Source organism: Lactuca virosa, chromosome 2 (genome assembly GCF_052849685.1).
Source record: "Lactuca virosa cultivar CGN04683 chromosome 2, Lactuca_virosa_CGN04683_v6, whole genome shotgun sequence".
Taxonomy (NCBI): Eukaryota; Viridiplantae; Streptophyta; class Magnoliopsida; order Asterales; family Asteraceae; genus Lactuca; species Lactuca virosa.
Window position 1 is genome coordinate 296,304,334 of NC_136427.1, and position 19,697 is coordinate 296,324,030.

Here is a 19,697-nt window from a genome sequence, read left to right on the forward strand (position 1 = left end):
TGGGCTTGTGATCCAAGATTCCTTATGTTGGACGAAGTCCATGGGGTGACCCATGGATACTCCATGGAGGTTAAAATCCATGGAGCATAAGGAATGGGTAAAGTTATGAGTTACATGGTGTAACCCTAATAGCCACCATATAAAAGAATCCCATGGCTCAAGAAATCGGGCACTAATGTGTGAATATGAGGGCTAGACGATTTCAAGGAGTGTTCCATTTCTCTCAAGTCATTCCATGTGCATTTGGTGTTGTGTGAACCATTTGAGGTGTCACACTTGGGGCACTAGGCACTCAAGCTTCATGGAGACAAGCTACATCAAACAAAGGTATGTATTTTATCCATTTGATTACCCAAGTATCAAGTATTGTATGCTAGATAGGGTAATACCTTGGAAAGTTCATAATTGCATGTATAATAGAGAAAACATAGATCCAAGGTATTTAGGGTTGCATGTACACTTAGGAGTGTTAGAATGCGCAAAACCCATCAGTGGTATCAGAGCCAAGGCTTGTTTTCTTGTTATACTTGCAAAATTAGCTGAAAAATCGAATTGTATTAGTTTAAAAGTTATGCTAATTACTTGAAAAAAATTTGATGTGAATTATCTTTGTTCATATGGGTTTATTAGATTAATAGAAAAGTTAATTGATTATGTGTTTTCAATCCATTTTAATCTAAGAGTTGATTCTAAAATGTGTTTTTGTAACTTGTCCTCAAGTTATATGAAAAGTCACATTTAAGTTTCATAAAACTCATAAAAAGTTGGCAATGGTTACAAAAATGAAGAGTCTTGTCCTCATTAAATGGTTTTATGACTCCATAACTTGTCCTCAAGTTATGGAGGTTCAAGAGTCACTTCATTTAATGATAAAATGTATAACCTTAATTAGTTCCATAAGTTACAAAAATAAAGAAAAGTTACATTCTTTTATTAGTTTAAAGTCTTCCATAACTTGTCCTCAAGTTATGGAACTTGAAGAGTTTTTTTTTAATTAAAACTACTTTAAACACATAAGTTATGGAATTAATTAGTTTTGAATATTTTCAAAACTTGCCCTCAAGTTTTGGAATTTGTAAAGTTTTCCCCATGAATACTTTAATTCCAAGTTAGCCCTTAGAATTTTAAAAGTTAAAATTCAACCCTTATACTTTATAGTATTATAAGTTAATAATAAATATATGTATAAGAGCAAGTCAGTCTTACCGTTAGTAGGCCTCATTCACGAAGCCGGTCTATAAGGGGGGTATAAGGTTACTGCCTATAAAATGGCAGTTTAATGGGTGTCCACTCTCACCCACCGCTTCCTTGACTGGTGGAGGGTCGTTAGCCGAACGGGTAGGATAAGGACTATAACTCTCCCTTCATTAAAAGTATTAATGATAAATACTAAGTAACTAAACACTTATAAATTCCTAATCTTAGTTACTTAGGAAAATGTGAATAAGGTGCTAATCCATGAAATTACACTTTGCACTTTGTTTAAACCGTTAGTGGAGCGTGTGTAGTTAACCGGCACACTAACCTGGATTTAACAAAGTAGGCAAAGGGTAACTTAATATTTATCATAGTATCGGTGGAGCTCGTGTGGTTAACCGGCACATCGATTGAGGGGTAAATATTAAGGGTACCAAGTATATTTGCATGGTTACTTCACACCTTGTTTTGTGATCCTCGGCATCCCAGTCACAAAACCTGAAGGGCACACTCGAGATTGAAACATGCCATTGAAAAGTTCAATGAATCTCAAAAGATCTAGGAGTTTCAAATCCAATTAAAAACCTAATTACATTATTTTGTTTTTCATGGTGGAAATTGGTAAATCGTCATTTACCTACCTTCAACTATTTTATAACTCGGATTACGGCATCCCTCTTCCAGTTATAAATAGGTTGTTGGATCCTAGCCTTAATATTTCATATTGGGTGTTATATTAAGGACTTTAGATCAACTATCTTGAATATCTCCCAAAAGATGTCTAGTTCAGACATCTATGATCTTCCCAAATCTCTTGGAACTTTACTTCCTCCACCTCCTCCAATTATTCTCCCTAACCCACAAGTTCAAGGTCACTCAAGCCCTAATGGCAAGCAAGGTCTATGTGTGATCACATCTTAGAGATGAAGTCACATATTGACAAGCTGGGAGAGTTGGGTGTCAAAGTCTTGAGAAAGTTGGATGTTCAATCACTTTCTAAGTCACATAGTGAGTTCCTTTGGGACTACTATGAAACAGACTATGACATGAACCTTAATGATCATATCTATTTGCTTGGTGCTGCTGAATCAGCAATGATTTGGAACGATAGTAAAGCAAATTTGATTAGAAGATCAACTTCCCAAAAACTTTATGGACAGTGACAATGGTGACACTGGAAATCCAGAAAAAGCATTCTCTTCCCAATGGAAAGGGATTGGCCATAGTCAACCCGGTTGACCAAATGGTAAGGAGAAAGGCTAAGTCTGAGATAGTCCCATTACCAAAGGGTCCATATGTTTATTTTGCCAAAGGAAGGGGCGTTGATTGCAAAGCTGCCAAGTTTACCTAAGGATGTTAAAGTCAATAAGTCTGACTCTACTTCAGGTAGAGCCCATTATCTAACTCTGTTAAGTTTCTATTCTAAGATCCTCATTACATGATGTGACTGGGTCACATGTTGATGTTTTAAGAATCAAAGAATAGAGAGAAAGCTTAAAGGAAGTATATGCTGATTCTGATCGCGTAGGTGGATTTCGATCGCATCAGAATTTTTGAAGCTGTTACTTAGGAGTTATGATATACTGCTTAGGAATAGATAACAACAAGTTTTTCCGTATGCATTTGCACTATAAGGATAAGTTTTTTCCGCAAAGTTTTGAAATAAAATAAAAGTTTTTAATTTTATATTTATTTTAAATATCCTTACAAGTGGCATTTGTGAAAAATGGTTGTTTATATGATTCCACTGATAGCAATATTTAAAAAAAATGGACTTGATTCTTTCGTTTGTGGTAGTGTCATAATTTACCAAATAAGGAAAGATTCTCATTCCCAAGGCTTCAGTTGGATAGAAACTTGGAATCATGCAAGTTGAATAGTATGATGAATGAGAACTTTCAAGCATTGGAAAATTAAGACTTGTTCACATGGATGTGTGAGTCAAGTTAAGGACTAAAGGGATCGAGTACACATTCTTGTGCACTGGTCAAGTCCACCACAAAGCTCGTTAAGACTATTCGTCATGATTTACTAAATTTTAGTAAATATGGTTATACTTACAAGTTTAAGTATAATTCTGAAACATTGGAAAAGTCTCAATGTAGGGCAGAACGAATGGGAAGAATCAAATTAGGCAGACAGATAAAAGTTTCTCAAATCTGAAAAGATGGAAGAGTACTTTAGTATCATGTTTTGTGATCATCTTAATGATTAAAGAACCACATCACAATTGGTCTTCTAAGGACATCTTAGTGCATTCTTATGACTAAGAAGAGGAGTCATGAATTGTTGAAATGGTTAAATCAAGAAGATGAGTCATACTTCGTTTCAAAACAAGTCTTAGAGTCATACTCCAAGACTATAAGTTGAGTGACATATCTTAAAGAAAGGTTTATAACACTTGTCAAATGTAAGAGTAAAAGTGTCCTACTCTTGTACATTTAAAGTTGGTAAGTTGTGATGTTTTGGATTAAACAAAGACCAACTAAGGCCAATTGTGTGAAGTGTTTGTCGTGATAAAGAATCCGCACTATCCCTTGAATATTTGACAAGAGAGTCTTATATGTCAAGAGGACAGTGGGAGTCTTAAAGGTCTTGAAAGTCTCAAGAACTAATCAAGAGTAAAACCTGAGGTTCTTCACTAGCACACGACTTGAGGTTTATAACCTATCCTGTTGACATACTTCTATTTCTGTGCCCATTCCAGTTAAAGTTGGTTTTTCATATGAGTTCTTAGAGTTCTCAATTGGTTGCATAACAACTTGGAAACAATGGCAGGCTCTTGTACTTCCAGGTGGCAAGAAATTAAGATTTAGTTCAGCCCATATGAGTTTGGATTTGTCACTAACCTTGTCTTGTGATTATGGTTTTGACAGATTCATATGGATAAGAACACATACACCATAAAATCTAAGGGTCATAAGGTTTCTCTCTGATTCATAAAAATGATGGTGAGGAAACACTTCCACCAAGTAGATTTGAAGCAGATGACAAAAGGTCTAAACAATTGAGACTATGATTACGGCATCCCTTTTCATAGTTCTGAAATTGTTTAGACACACATGCATGCTATCTAAGGAAAGGTGTATGATTTTGATAAAGTTTTATCAAAGCATCTCGTATCAGAAATCTGAACTTTGGTAAGAAAGTCAATAAAGTATTGATTTCTAGAAGTCCAGCTGATTTCTGAGTACATGTCAAAGCTACTGGGAGCATAAGTGTTATGCTAATAATCATCATGTTAGTGGGAGCATGATAATTATTGTTAGTGTTGCAAGTTAGCAATGTTAATTATAGAAAACAAAAGTTTCAATTCGTGAGGCTGCAGGGATTGAAAAAGTTGTTTTGCTATAATTAAGGGAGAGGATATACTTCATTTCAGTTCTAAAGGCTTAGATTGAGACCTTAATCATCTTTAGTCAAGAATATATATATGAATTTCATGTTGGATTGGTTCAACTTAAGGAAATTCTATATATTGCGTTCTCAAAATTCGATTATGATTACGGCATCCCTCTTCATAGTCAAATTTTGAAAACATGGCAAATAAAAATATTGTAGCAAAAGACTGGTCTAGAATCATGTCTTTATGTGAGACATCATGAATCGTGTACCATTTGCTTTGGGTACAGGATCGATTGCATGTGTTATAATATTTGTCATTTCTAAATTTTTCCAAATGCCCAGAGGCATTAAGAAGGGAAAAGGTCTAGAATTGGATATGACTAAAATGATTAAGCAATTGTCGAGGACAATCTAAGGTTTACCAAAGATTGGTTGCTCAGGGACAGTTGGAAGTATAGTGCGAATTTTGTAAGGACCATATTGACATATTCTGAAAAGAGGCATCTCTTATTCAGAAGTGATAGTCAAAATGAGAATATGGAGTTGTCTTCATAGGTGGAAGTTATCTGTGTAAGATTAGAAAACTTAATGCAAGAAGCATGTCCAAAGCAATGTACTTTGAATATGAGACTTAGTTTCCATGGAGTTGATCTCCATTGGAATACCTTATAATGATTGTTGACAAGTCTTTGTGACTTTGTACATATTCATTACAGGAGGGTCAGTGCATATAACTTTAAAATCTAAACAGATTTCGATAAATGATAGGAATTTGAAATTCTCACATTTTTCGATAAGGATTTGGGAGTGTGAAATTAGAATCATTGAAATTATGTTCAATTGGTTTATTTCACAAAGTAAGGATCATAGACAAACATAGAGGGCATACTTGGTGTATGGCAAAGCTATTGTTTAAGAAAAACATAGTGTACATGCTTGGAGCATGGGACAACTAGTGTTTTTAATTCAAGTATAAAGTTGATAAAACCGAAACAATGAATAATGAGTAATCAGTATGGTGATAAATAAAAGTGTTTATTTATATTCATAGGGTTTGATACCATATTTGATTCATTTATTCTTGTGTTTCACTTTGCATGTTTTGACTTCCAGAATAACTAAGTCGCTCTTCCTGAATGATTAAGTTATTCAAACCATCCACAGTCGGTCATATGTTGGAAGTAGATATGAATCAAGACTGTCATGGGTTGGTTTGTAGAGGTCCAAGTTGGTGGACAAAGTGGTGCTACAACACTCATGAGTGCTCATAAGTTCTGAGTATTGGATTCAACCCGCGCTCATTTGAATCACTTCATGGATTTTATCACGAGTGATCATGAGACGATAATATCTTATATTCTTCAAACCTAGAGATATGAGTTGTTACTATGAGTTGGTTGTACATTGATTGCACGAAAACGCATTCGGTAACTCGATGTTATAAAACGTGCCTTTGTGTATGATTCAACAAGTAGTAGAACAAGCCATATGAGTCGAAGTTTATCCATTCCTTTTACCTTCGGGATAAAAGCGATATATGTGGGCCCCTCGATGATTTAAAGATGATACATGTGAGTGCTTGGCCAAGCCAGGACTGATTTGATTTGTTCAATCAGTCAGTCATCATGAATCGGAAATCGGGAAACAACAAATGGACAGAGAGAATGATTGATAATCCATGTCTCAGTCCATATGATATCTAGAATGGAGGAATATATGATCCTTTATCTAATGGACAAGTCATTGATAAAGGTCAAAGTTCATCGACAAGGTCAGAGTTCGACAGAAGCTTTTGAGAGCTACGATTGCTGATCGGTTCCTGAAGTCATACGCAATAATAGTTTTAGACTTATCCAAGTGGGAGACTGTTGGATTAATGTCTAAGTCCATAACTATAATTGGTAAGACTTGACCCGACCCGGCATGGTCCATTTGGGTTGCATGGCATCATGCATTTGGATAGACTATAATGAGAGAAATAACACTTAAGGTTGGTTAATATATTATAAGTTCTAATATATTAATAAGGTTATTTAATTAGTATTGATCAAGAATTAATTTGGAATTAATTAAGTGATCAAAAGGAGACTAATTAAATATATGGGTTGATTGTGTAAATCATTCATTCTTATATATGTGGGCTTGTGATCCAAGATTCCTTATGTTGGACTAAGTCCATGGGGTGACCCATGGATACTCCATGGAGGTTAAAATCCATGGAGCATAAGGAATGGGTAAAGTTATGAGTTACATGGTGTAACCCTAATAGCCACCATATAAAAGAATCCCATGGCTCAAGAAATCGGGCACTAATGTGTGAATATGAGGGCTAGACGATTTCAAGGAGTGTTCCATTTCTCTCAAGTCATTCCATGTGCATTTGGTGTTGTGTGAACCATTTGAGGTGTCACACTTGGGGCACTAGGCACTCAAGCTTCATGTAGACAAGCTACATCAAACAAAGGTATGTATTCTATCCATTTGATTACCCAAGTATCAAGTATTGTATGCTAGATAGGGTAATACCTTGGAAAGTTCATAATTGCATGTATAATAGAGAAAACATAGATCCAAGGTATTTAGGGTTGCATGTACACTTAGGAGTGTTAGAATGCGCAAAACCCATCAATTGTAGCTGGGGAGTCGTCGGAGCAGCGGACAGGGATTTCTCACTCGGGATATCAGCAGCCAGTTATACGAGGTGAGTTCTCCTTCAGTAGGAACGGGTCTACGGCACCAAGGCCGGCCCATAGTGTGAAATGATAGTAGCTGAGTGTGGGCGGGGCCCGTATCCTATCCTAGCAGAGCATGGGCGAGGCCCGTATCTCATAGTAGTAGTTAAATATGATGTATGAGTAGTAGATTAGCTTTACATGTTGTCTTTGTGATACTTGTATGTTGGGTTTAGTAGTTGAGTGTGGGCGAGGCCCGTACCTCATCATAGTCGAGTGTGGGCGAGGCCCGTATCTCGAAGTAGCTGAGCATGGGCGAGGCCCGTACCTCAGAGATAGTGGAGTGTGGGCGAGGCCCGTATCTCCTAGACAGTGGAGTGTGGGCGAGGCCCGTATCTCCTAGATAGCGGAGTGTGGGCTAGGCCCGTATCTCCACGAGTGTGGGCGAGGCCCGTATCTCCTAGTTGCATGCTATGTGTAGATGGTATGTGGTAGATTGGGGAGACTCACTAAACTTTGTGCTTACTGTTTTCAGTTTTGGTTTCAGGTACTTCCACTAGCACTGGGAAAGGCTCGGGATGATCGCATGGCACACACCACAGTCTTCAGCCTGGGAGCTAGACTCTGATATTTGGATATGAGATTTGATTTGAGACAGATACTATGATGTTTATGATACACAATTATGATTTTACTTATGATTTTGGATGGTTGATGGCTTTAATAATGTTTTGAAAACGAAATTTTTGGGTTGTATTTTTGGGACGTTACAAGTTGGTATCAGAGCCTTGGTTTGAGGGATTCAGGCACGCTTTCGGGTGTGTCTGAACTCAAACTAAGGAAATGGTATAAGGTTTTCAAAAGGAGATCATTTTCGAAAAGAATTTTTTAAAAAGAAACTTAAAAAGAGAAAAGAGTTTAAAAAAAAGGGTGTGGTGCATGCAATCAGCCGAGCACAAGTAAGTACTCCCAATTTACCCATATAAGTTTATGTTATGATTATCAGTTTTAGTAGAACAGCATGCTAGATTAGGGCTAAGGATCTAGGAGGATGCCTTATGTGCCTGCTATATGTGTTTCAGCTTTATAAGAACTGCATGCTAGTACAGATTACACAGGAGGATAGCCTGAGTAGTATATGCTTGATTATGTGCACTCGATGTCCGAATGTTGCTTGTTTTGTGCTTTTAGGAGTTCTAGTTGTCTTTCGCTAGCTAGTAAACAAATATGTTAAGTTACATATTGTTAGGACTAAATAATTCTAGAAGGTTAGGTCTAGCCCTATTTCGCAGCTCTTGTTTGAGTCCAACCGTTGTAGGGTAGGATCTCTCATTCGAAGAATTATCTAGTCTGAGTGATATGTAATAGTATTTGCGAGCTAGCTAGGGGAAGAAAGCAGGGACTTCTTACGCAGCTGATGGCGGAGAGTGGGTTGGAGATTTCCCTAGGGCAAGCCTAGGAAGAGCGTAGCAGAGATCAGTAGCAGTAGAAGGGACTTGGTGGAGTCAAGGCAGTTCTTGAGGAAAGTACGGATATATGTGGAAGGTAGTATGGGCCCGTACTACTGAAATCAGAGGATCCGTACTCGAATCGAGGAAGGCTGAGGCAAAACCAGGAAACTTGTGGTAAATGTGATCCCTCTAGTTATATCAGTGTTTCTGACGATTGTCATTATGTGTTTCAGAATGGTGGTTTTACGCCCTAGACCAGCAGTCGGCAGTTCAGGTGTCGGAGAGGGATCAGGTTCAGGCTCGGGAGCCGAGCATTTGGATGAGAAGACCAGAGAGAGGGCTCTTCTCGTTCCTCAGTACGCGGCAGATGAGGAGATGAAGAAGGACCGGTACCATGAGATGTTGAGGAGTGATATCAGACAGTTTGTGAGCCGGTCCAGCTGTAAAACGTTGGATGACATGATTGCGAGGGCTCGTGAGAGGGAGATTGATCTTGAGATGGAGAGAAAGAGGAAGCCAGAGGTAGTGTCTGGTTCAGATAGTTTGGGCAAAAGGCCCAAGACAGATTCCCGAGGGAAGGGCAAGCAGGGTCGAGGCCGCTGCGACAAGTGTGGTAGGTCGCACGATGGGGCGTGCAGGGCAGGGAGTTTGGGCTGCTTCAAATGCGGCCGAACAGGTCATATGAGCAGGGATTGTACTGCTACTTCTACCGTTACTACCACGTCACTTTCTGACCTGATTTGCTTTCAGTGCAATCAAAGGGGCCATAAGAGGTCCCAGTGTCCGAGCTTAGCAGCAGCAGGGAAGGTGGCGGCACCTGCCCCTACTACATTGAGGATTACAGACGGCCGTCAGGGTCGGTTCGAGGCGCCAGTGGCGAAGAGTAGAGCCTTTCAGCTGACAGCAGAGGAGGCGCGAGCGACTCCTGATGTGGTGACGGGTATGTATTTTCCTCTTATCTCTGTTTTTGATATAGTTTGTTTCTCATGATTATGTGTTTGTGTATAGGGTCGTTCTTAGTGAACGACATTTCAGCTACGATATTGTTTGATTCGGGGGATACCCGATCATTCGTTTCGCTCGCATTTAGCAAGCGATTTAGCAGAGCTCCAGGGGAGCTGGATTGTCCACTTGATGTTGAGATAGCCGATGACAGGACCGTCAGGGTCGCGAGAGTCCATAGGGGATATACATTACGGCTGTATGATGAGCAGTTCATGGTGGATTTGGTTCCCATTCCCTTACGAGGGAATAAAGTTATAGTAGGTATGGATTGGTTGAGCCCGAACGGGGCAATGATTGACTGCGAACGCCAGTTGGTGAGGGTTCGCACTCCTAGCGGAGGAGAGTTAGTGATTCAGGGCGAAAGGTCACAGCGCGAACCGATTCTTTGCTCAGCAGCGAGAGCGAGGCACTATTAAATCCAGCAGGGATGCGCAGGATACGTCGTCTATGTTATGGATACCCGGGAAAAGGGTAAGGCGACTGTTGATGATGTACCAGTAGTGCGAGAGTACCCGAACGTATTCCCAAAGGATTTACCTGGGATACCCCCGGAGAGACATGTTGAGTTTAGGATTGATCTGGTTCCTGGTGCGGCTCCGATAGCCAAGGCACCGTATCGGTTGGCTCCTCCTGAGATGCAGGAGTTGTATACGCAGCTGCAGGAGCTACTAGACAAGGGTTTTATCAGACCGAGCAGTTCGCCATGGGGAGCCCCGATCCTGTTTGTGAAGAAGAAGGACGGGTCGCACCGTATGTGTATTGATTACCGGGAGCTGAATAAGGTAACGGTGAAAAACCGTTACCCACTCCCGAGGATAGATGATTTGTTCGATCAGCTGCAGGGGGCATCTTGGTTTTCCAAGATTGATCTACGGTCCGGATATCACCAGATGCGGGTCAGAGATGATGATGTGCAGAAGACTGCTTTTAGGACCCGTTATGGTCATTTTGAGTTTGTGGTGATGCCGTTTGGACTCACCAATGCTCCAGCCGCGTTCATGGATCTCATGAACCGTGTATGCAGGCCGATGCTGGATCGGTCTGTGATAGTGTTTATTGACGACATCTTGGTTTACTCCAAGACTCAGGAGCAGCACAAGGATCACCTGAGAGAGGTGTTAGAGACACTTAGGAGGGAGAGAATTTTCGCAAAGTTCTCCAAGTGTGAGTTCTGGTTGCGCGAGGTGCAGTTTCTGGGACACCTCGTCAACCAGAAGGGTATATTAGTCGATCCGGCCAAGATAGAGGTCGTGATGCAGTGGGAGGTCCCGAAGTCTCCATCTCAGATTCGGAGCTTCCTGGGCTTGGCAGGGTACTACAGGAGATTCATCCAGGATTTCTCCAAGATAACAGTACCGCTCACTCGACTGACCAAGAAATCGGTTGCGTATCGCTGGGGTCCTGAGCAGCAAGCAGCCTTCGAGACGCTCAGGCAGCGATTGTGCGAGGCACCGATTCTCACCCTGTCAGAAGGAGTATATGATTTTGTGGTCTACTGTGACGCTTCGATCACTGGCATGGGAGCAGTGTTGATGCAGCGAGGTCATGTCATAGCTTATGCCTCTAGACAGTTGAAGCCTCACGAGGCTAACTATCTGACGCATGACTTAGAGTTAGGGGCCGTTGTGTTCGCCCTCAAGATTTAGCGGCATTACCTCTATGGGGTCCGATGTACTATTTACACGGATCACAAGAGTCTTAGGTACCTCATGGATCAGCCGAATCTGAACATGAGGCAGCGTCGATGGTTAGGTGTGGTTAAGGATTACAATTGTGAGATCCTTTACCACCCGGGCAAGGCCAACGTAGTGGCCGATGCCCTGAGCCGCGAGGTGGTGGCGGCCCCGATAAGAGACATCTGTTTGAGGATGACAGTGACGACTCCATTGTTGGAGCAGATTAGAGAGGCACACGTTGAGGGCCTGAAGGAGGAGAGGCAGAAGTGTGAGAGGATCGTGGGCCGGGTGACTTCTTTTGATAATGATAGTCGAGGACTGTTGACCCTACACGGGAGGGTCTGGGTACCGTACTGGGGCGGAGTACGGCAGGTATTGATGGATGAGGCCCACAAGTCTCGGTTCTCCATTCACCCAGGGGTGACGAAGATGTATAGAGATCTTCGACCCGATTGCTGGTGGCCCTGCATGAAACGGGACGTATCTTGGTATGTGGAGAGATTCCTGACCTGCAGGAAGGTCAAGGCAGAGCACCAGAGGCCCCACGGCAAGATGCAGCCGCTGGAGATTCCCGTGTGGAAATGGGAGGATATCACCATGGATTTCATTACTAAGCTTCCCAGGACCGCACGTGGGATAGATTCGATTTGGGTCATCGTGGATCGGTTGACCAAGAGTGCGCATTTCATACCAATCCAGGAGAGCATCTCAGCCAAAAAACTGGCTGAGATTTATGTGCGAGAGGTGGTGGCACGTCATGGAGTGCCTGTCTCAGTGGTATCAGACAGAGACGTCCGTTTTACTTCCAAGTTTTGGAAGCGGTTTCACGACGAGATGGGTACTCGTCTCCATTTCAGCACCGCTTTCCACCCTCAGATGGACGGACAGAGCGAGAGGACGATCCAGACTCTCGAGGACATGCTTCGGGCATGTGTGTTAGATTTCGGTGGCAGTTGGGATACGTATCTTCCGTTAGCGGAATTTTCGTATAACAACAACTATCACTCCAGTATAGACCGACCTCCCTTCGAGATGCTCAACGGGAGGAAATGTAGGACCCCAATCTGTTGGGGTGAGGTTGGTCAGCGAGTCATGGGGAGTACAGAGGTGGTACTCAAGACTACGGAGCAGATTCAACAAGTCCGGAGCAGACTCCAAACTGCTCAGAGCCGACAGAAGAGTTACGCCGACAAGCGGCGTTCGGACTTGGAGTTTCAGGCGGGCGATATGGTCCTCCTGAAAGTGTCACCCTGGAAAGGTGTTATCAAATTTTGGAAGCGGGGCAAGCTGGGCCCCAGATTCATTGGTCCGTTTAGGGTTTTGGCCCGGGTGGGTCGGGTTGCTTATCTGTTAGACCTTCCAGCAGAGCTCAGCCAGATCCACAGCACGTTCCATGTTTCTCAGTTGCGGAAGTGCTTAGTGGATGATTCAGCAGTGGTACCCCTGGAGGACATTCAGGTTGATGACAGCCTGAACTATATCGAGAGACCAGTGGCGATTCTAGATCGCAAGGTGAAAGAGCTGAGGAACAAGAGAGTAGAGTTGGTGAAGGTGCAGTGGAAACACCGCAAGGGTTCGGAGTGGACATGGGAGCCTGAGGAAGAGATGAGGGAGCACTACCCAGAGTTGTTTCCAGAGACAGCAGACTTCGAGGACGAAGTCTAAGATAAGTGGGGGAGAATTGTAACGCCCCATTCCTGGTATGTAATTTAAATATTGAATTTCCTTTCTTAGGGTTACTCGACGAGTAAGTAGCCCCGACTCGTCGAGTAGAAGCGGGAATGCACGTGGACTTACTAGGGTGACTCGACGAGTCCATTCTCGACTCGGAGAGTCTGCCAGTCTGGATGAAACCCTAATTCTTAGGGTTTGTACCCTATTTAAACGTCCTTATAGCCCCCATTCCAGCCTCCCACACCTTTAGAGCGTTCCCCCTCAAAACCCTAGCCCTCCATTGGTGAGTTGAGTGATTCCTTCTTGATTTTGAGTGTTTTGGTGTATTCTTGGAAGTGTAGAAGAGAAGGAAGGAGAGAAGGTGCAAAAGAGAAGAAGGAGATCCAGAAACTAGCTTCCATTTGCTACTTCATCTAGTAATAAATCCTCTACCTTGTTTATTTTCTTAGTAGATCTTCATATATGCTTGTTTTTCCACTCTTGGGACATTTCAAGGTCCAAACTCGAGATTGGAGCTCCCTTAGGGTAGCGAATTATAGATCTCGACATCACTGAGCTCCAGGAGCTCAAAGTAGCTACCTTTATGCAAAGCAAGGCCTTGTTCCAAACCCTAGGTTCCCATTTCTAGCTTATTTTGTTGTTTTACCTTCATACCTCTATGCATGTACGTAAAGTTGGCAACTTTACGTGTTATATCGGCCCTAGAAGCTCAGATCTATGAATTTGATGCACATGAATCGATTAGAATCAACTGTTTAGTGAAGACATACATAGGACTCGACGAGTCGTTCATTGGACTCGGCGAGTAGGAGTGCAAACTCCCAATTTCTCCGGTTTGAGAGTTGCGAGTTGAATTAGTGAGTGGAAGAGGACTCGGTGAGTTAGAACAAGGATCTGAAAGTAGAAGGACTCGGCGAGTCTACGCCCCGACTCGGCGAGTCGAGTCGCGAGTTAGAGAATTGTGAGTTAGGGAACTCGGCGAGTCCATAGTAGGACTCGGTGATATTTGCAAACTTAGCTATATTTTTAGTATAGATTTATATCATTTATTAGCTAATTATTTACATTTTATGGACAAAAGGTACTTAATATTGTTCAAATTATATTTTCAGTCCAGAAGGGAAGCTCGGAAGAAAAAGGAAGCAGGAGTCACGATCGAAAGCTCGGAATGGAAGAAAGAAGGAAAATGCTTAATTCTAAAGCTACTCGGCAAGTAGGGACGACTACTCGACGAGTACATATGAAGGTTCGCGAAGAAATACGAGAAGTCCTTGCCGCATACGGATTTAACAAAGGGGCTCGACGAGTCGGTGGGCTACTCGACGAGTAGCCCCTGTTTTGAGATATTTATAAATAGAAGCCACAAATCCGAATGAAGGCTCTCTGTGGCTTTTGGAGAACTTACTTGGCGACTAAGGAACTTGCTGGAGATCAGAAGAACGTGTGAAGAACCCTAATCTCAAAAGAATAAGGCAATCTAGTTAATTTTCGACTTTACTTTTGAATAGAATGATGTTTGGTTTATTTAGATTCGTTTTTAGGTTTTCATATACTGAAATCATGAACTAAATTAGTTAGTTTCTGTTTAGGAAAGACGAAATTGCTCCTATGGTTTGATACACTCTCTTTTGATTAATTGTTAATTGGTGATTTTGTTAACTTAAGCTTGTTAAAGACCCTTATGCATTAACCATAACTATTTTCTGTTAATTGCTAAGTAATTAAGTTGCATGAACATATCTTGATTGCTTATCTCATATAAATTTATGTGAACACATTGCTATATGCCTAGGAATAATGAATATGAAACTAGGATTAACTAGAGAATGGGTAAATTAATGTGTGAGCTTGATTGATACACCATCAACAAGAGGTTAGTTGAATCACCAATTCAATTAGCTAATTACAAGTCTTATTTAATCCGAATAATTGAACTAGGAGGTTTATTAGTTTAATCACTTGATCACTGCTTAAATTAATCTATTTCCTAAGGATTGGTAATAACGAATGTGAATCTAATCACCATAATCAGTAACCAATAACAATTAATCTATTACATTAACATAAAAATTAACCATAGGAGTAAATGAGTTGAACCTAAACAGAAACCCTTTTGATCATTGAATTTAGTTGTTTTTACGTGTTTTCAGCTATTAGTTGATTAGTTAAGTTTTAGTTTAAGTTTCTAGTCTTGTAAAACTAGAGAAAACCCTAATTTTATTACTTGTCTTTTAGATAATATTAGTTATTAGTTTTAATTTTCCGTTCCCTAAGTTCGATACCCTACTTATTTAGCCATACCACAATTGATAGGTCCGCTGCCTTTTGTGTGTTAATTTATAATTAAAAGTAGGTTTAAAACTAGTTGAGTTTACACACATCAAGTTTTTGGCGCCGTTGCCAGGGAACGGTTCAAAAATTAATTCTAATTTCTAGTTTTATCGATCCTTTGTGTGAGATTTATCTTGCACAAAGTTATTTCTTAGGTAATTTAGTAATTAGGATAAGTTTTAATAGTTTTTTGTTTTTAGAAGTTAGTAAGTAATTTTTCTGTTTCTGCGCTGAACTCGCCGAGTGCAATCGAAGCGACTCGGCGAGTCCGTCACTGCTACACAGTTTCGTATTTTATTTTATTTTTGTTCTTTTTACGCGTTTTTCTTGTTTTGTTTGCAGGCAGTACATGACCAGAGGATCCAACACACCCCTGGTTCCTCCACTTGAAGACCCAGAATCCGCTTTGAGGAGAAACAAAGGCAAGGAGGTTGAAAGCTCTAATACACCTAAGAAGTCACCTTTGTCGAGCTTGAAAACGGTTTTTGGGAAGAAAAAGAAGAAGAAGCCAGGAGAGACCAGCAGTCGAAAGAGCGAAGAAAGCAAGTTAGAGAATATTGAAGATAATCCAAAAGAAGCCGAGTTCGAATACGACTACGAAACCGAATACGAAGAAGAAAGCGACTTTGAAGGCGAACTAGCTAATCCCATGGCTAACATCGATGAAGTTCCCATGGGAGAATGGAAGAAGAGAATACGTGACGATACCGGCCCGGGACTTGTGCAACCCGCAATTCCTGCTACTGCCACTTTCGAACTAAAGGGCCACATACTTGCTCAACTCAAGGAAATTCCCTTCTACGGAAAAGACCACGAAGATGCCTATAAACACTTGGATGAAGTCAACGATGTAGCTGATTATTTTAATGTTCCCAATGTGCCTCGCGAAACCCAGTTGCTTCGTATGCTTCCAGTTACATTCAAAGGTGCTGCAAAGGATTGGCTCAAGTCACTCCCTCCCGGATCCATCACTACATGGGCTAAGATGAAAGAAGAATTTATTGACCAGTTTTGCCCACCTTCGAAAATAGCCAAGTTGAAGAAAGCTATTGCCAACTTTCAACAACAAGCTGGAGAGTCCCTTTATGAGGCATGGGAGAGATACAAAAGTCTACTAAGGAATTTCCCACATCATGATCTTAATAGCCAACAAGAAGTCTCCATTTTCTATGATGGAGTCAATGTAACAACTAGGCAGCTCCTTGACTCGCAAGGACCCCTCACAAAGAAGGCACCCCCGGTGATCAAGGAACTAATTGAAGAATTCTCTAAGCACTCTAGAGAATACCATAACCCAAGGAATGACTTGACTCGAGGGGCGGTGAATTCCATTACCGATGACATGGCAGCAATGATGGCAAAGTTGGAAAGCATGGACCGAAGAATGACTAAGATGGACCAATCCATCCATGCTATTAGGGTAGGATGTGAAAACTGTAGAGGGCCTCACCTTACAAAAGATTGTGATCTTGATGAGAATGGGAACCGGAAGGTACAAGTGTGCTATTCAAGTGGTGATAGGTTTGATGATAATTGGCGAAAACCAAGGAAAGAATGGCTACCATATGATGAGTACAAAAAGACAGGGGAAGAACAGTATAAGCAAAAAGATAAAGGCTTCTACCAAAAGGAGGAACCGGTACATGAAAAGAAATCAGATTTGGAAGACATGCTTACAAGATTCGTAGCCGCATCCGAAAAACGACACAATGATACCGATGCTACACATAAAGATCAACAAAATATGTTGAGAGAACACCAACTTATGATGAAAGATCAACAAGCTTTGCTTAGGAATCAGCAAGCATCTATTCTCAACATAGAAAAGCAGCTGGGGCAACTTGCACAACAAGTGAATGAGAGAAGACCGGGTGGACTTCCGAGCAATACCGAAAGTAACCCGAAAGGTGCACATATAAACATTATCACAACTAGGAGTGGGAAGATTATAACCCCTCTGACTCCTATTCAGCATGAAGATCCTAAACTGGTGCAAGAGGATAAAGAGAAGCATGCAAAAACACAGATTCCCAACTCGACTCGTCGAGTCGACGGTATGGACTCGACGAGTCCACCAGCTGAACAGAAAATCCAGCCTCCGGTCAATCCATATCAGCCTCCACTTCCCTTTCCGGTTCGAGCTAGACAAGAAAAAAATGAAGTAGACTACCAGAAGTTTCTGGAACACATAAAGGCTCTTCAGATCAATATGCCATTCATAGAAGCAGTTGTACAAATGCCAAAATATGCAAAATTCCTCACAGAGCTGCTAACTAATAGGAAAAATATGGAAGAAGTAAAGAAGGTGGTCCTAAATGAGAAATGTTCAGCCGCTATGTTGAACAAACTTCCTAAGAAGAAAGGTGATCTAGGAAGCTTAACATTGCCCTGCCAATTTGGAAACTTAGCTACCATTTACGCATTGGCTGATTCAGGGGCAAGTGTAAATCTCATGCCTTACTCCTTTTTCAAAAAGTTAGATCTTCCAGAGCCAAGGCCCATTCGTATGGCAATTCACCTAGCAAACAAGACAGTTACATTCCCTAGGGGAATATGTGAAGATCTCTTGGTGAAAGTGGACAAGTTCGTGTTCCCCGCGGACTTTATAGTTTTAGACATGGAAGCGGATCCCCAAGTCCCGATCATACTCGGAAGACCTTTTCTTAATACGGCAAGTGCTATCGTCGACATGCGAGATTCTAAACTTACCCTTCGGGTAGGAGACGAATCAGTCACTTTTGGAGTTGATCAAGCCATGAAGCATGCAAGGAGTAGTGACGACACGACATTTTCGATGGACATGTTGGAAGAATTATTGGAAGATGGGAATGAAGATGAGCCAAACAAGTCCACCGTCACACTTGAAGAAGAATTTGATGCTGAAAGGGAGCTGCTGGAAATAGAGAGACTACTCGAGGAAGCTGATTATAACGATCTGATTAGAAATGCAGAAAACTCGACTCGCCGAGTAGCCTCGACCGACTCGGCGAGTCCATTCGAAGAGCCCCGAACAGTCGCGAATTTTGCCCCGGACTCGACGAGTCCCCTCACTGGACTCGACGTGTTCAGCATTCAGAACACGAAAACTGAGCTTAAAGCACTACCAGATCACTTGGAGTACGCATTTCTTGAAGATGGCCAGCAAAAACCTGTAATTATAGCTGCTGATTTGGCCAAACATGAGAAAGAAAGCCTTGTGGGTGTACTAAAGAAGAGGAAAGGTGCTATAGCATGGAAGATAACCGACATCAAGGGAATTAGTCCGGCCTATTGTTCCCACAAAATCAACTTAGAAGATGGATCAAAAGCTGTAGTACAACGCCAAAGAAGACTCAACCCGAACATGCAAGAAGTTGTGAAAAAGGAGGTGGTGAAACTATTAGATGTCGGAATCATTTATTCGATCTTCGATAGCCCATGGGTGAGTCCGGTCCAAGTGGTTCCAAAGAAAGGAGGTATGATAGTAGTGGCTAATGAAAATAACGAATTAATTCCAACAAGGACGGTAACCGGGTGATGTGTGTAAAACCAACTAGTTTTAATCCTACTAACTTAAACACAAAGACGAACACACGAAAGGCAGTGTACCTATCGATTAGCAGTTTAGTTCAGGTAAGTAGGGTATCGAACACAGGGAACGGTAAACAATTAAAAGAAATGCTAATATTATCTAAATAAAACAAGTAATAGAAAGGGGGTTTCTCTAGTTTGCAAGACTAGAAACTTAAACAACTAATACTTAGACTACTTAACTAAAAACTAGATAAGCAAAGATTCAACTCAATTCAATAACGAAGGGGACTTCTGTTTAGTTCAACTCAATTGATCCTATGGTTGATATTATGGTAATAGTGCAATGGATTAATTCTTCTATTGGCTACCGATTCAAGTGATTAGCCTTGCGTTCGCTACGATAATCCTTAGAAAACAAACTAACTCAAACAGTGATCAGTTGTCTAATTTAATTTAATTCACTAGATTATTTATTCGGGTTAATTTAGACTTGTAATAGCTAACTAAATTGGTCCTTTAGTTAACCTCTTGTTGATGGTCATCAAACAAGCTCACACATGAATTTACCTAATTTTTCTTATTAATTCTAGTTTCACGTTCGTTAGTCCTAGACATATGATAAAGTGGTCACATAAACATATGTGGTTGATAATTAAAAGATGTTCATACTATTTAATTATCTTCCTATTAACAGAAAATTAGTTATCATTCACACATAAGGTTCTTTAACAAGCTAGAAACAAAATCACCAATATTAAATTAATCCTACCATAAAATCAAACCATAATCACAAAATCATCTATCCTAAACAGAAGTTATGAGTTTTTAGCTCA

The 19,697-nt window shown here is 41.1% G+C and overlaps 1 non-coding gene across 1 annotated transcript; it reads right to left on the reverse strand.

The window, feature by feature from the left end:
* Positions 1 to 16,384: 16,384 nt before the first annotated feature.
* LOC145162014 (small nucleolar RNA R71) lies at positions 16,385 to 16,491 on the reverse strand. Its single transcript, XR_013738869.1, has one exon. It is a non-coding gene; the product is annotated as a small nucleolar RNA R71 (small nucleolar RNA).
* Between the last annotated feature and the right edge of the window lie 3,206 nt (positions 16,492 to 19,697).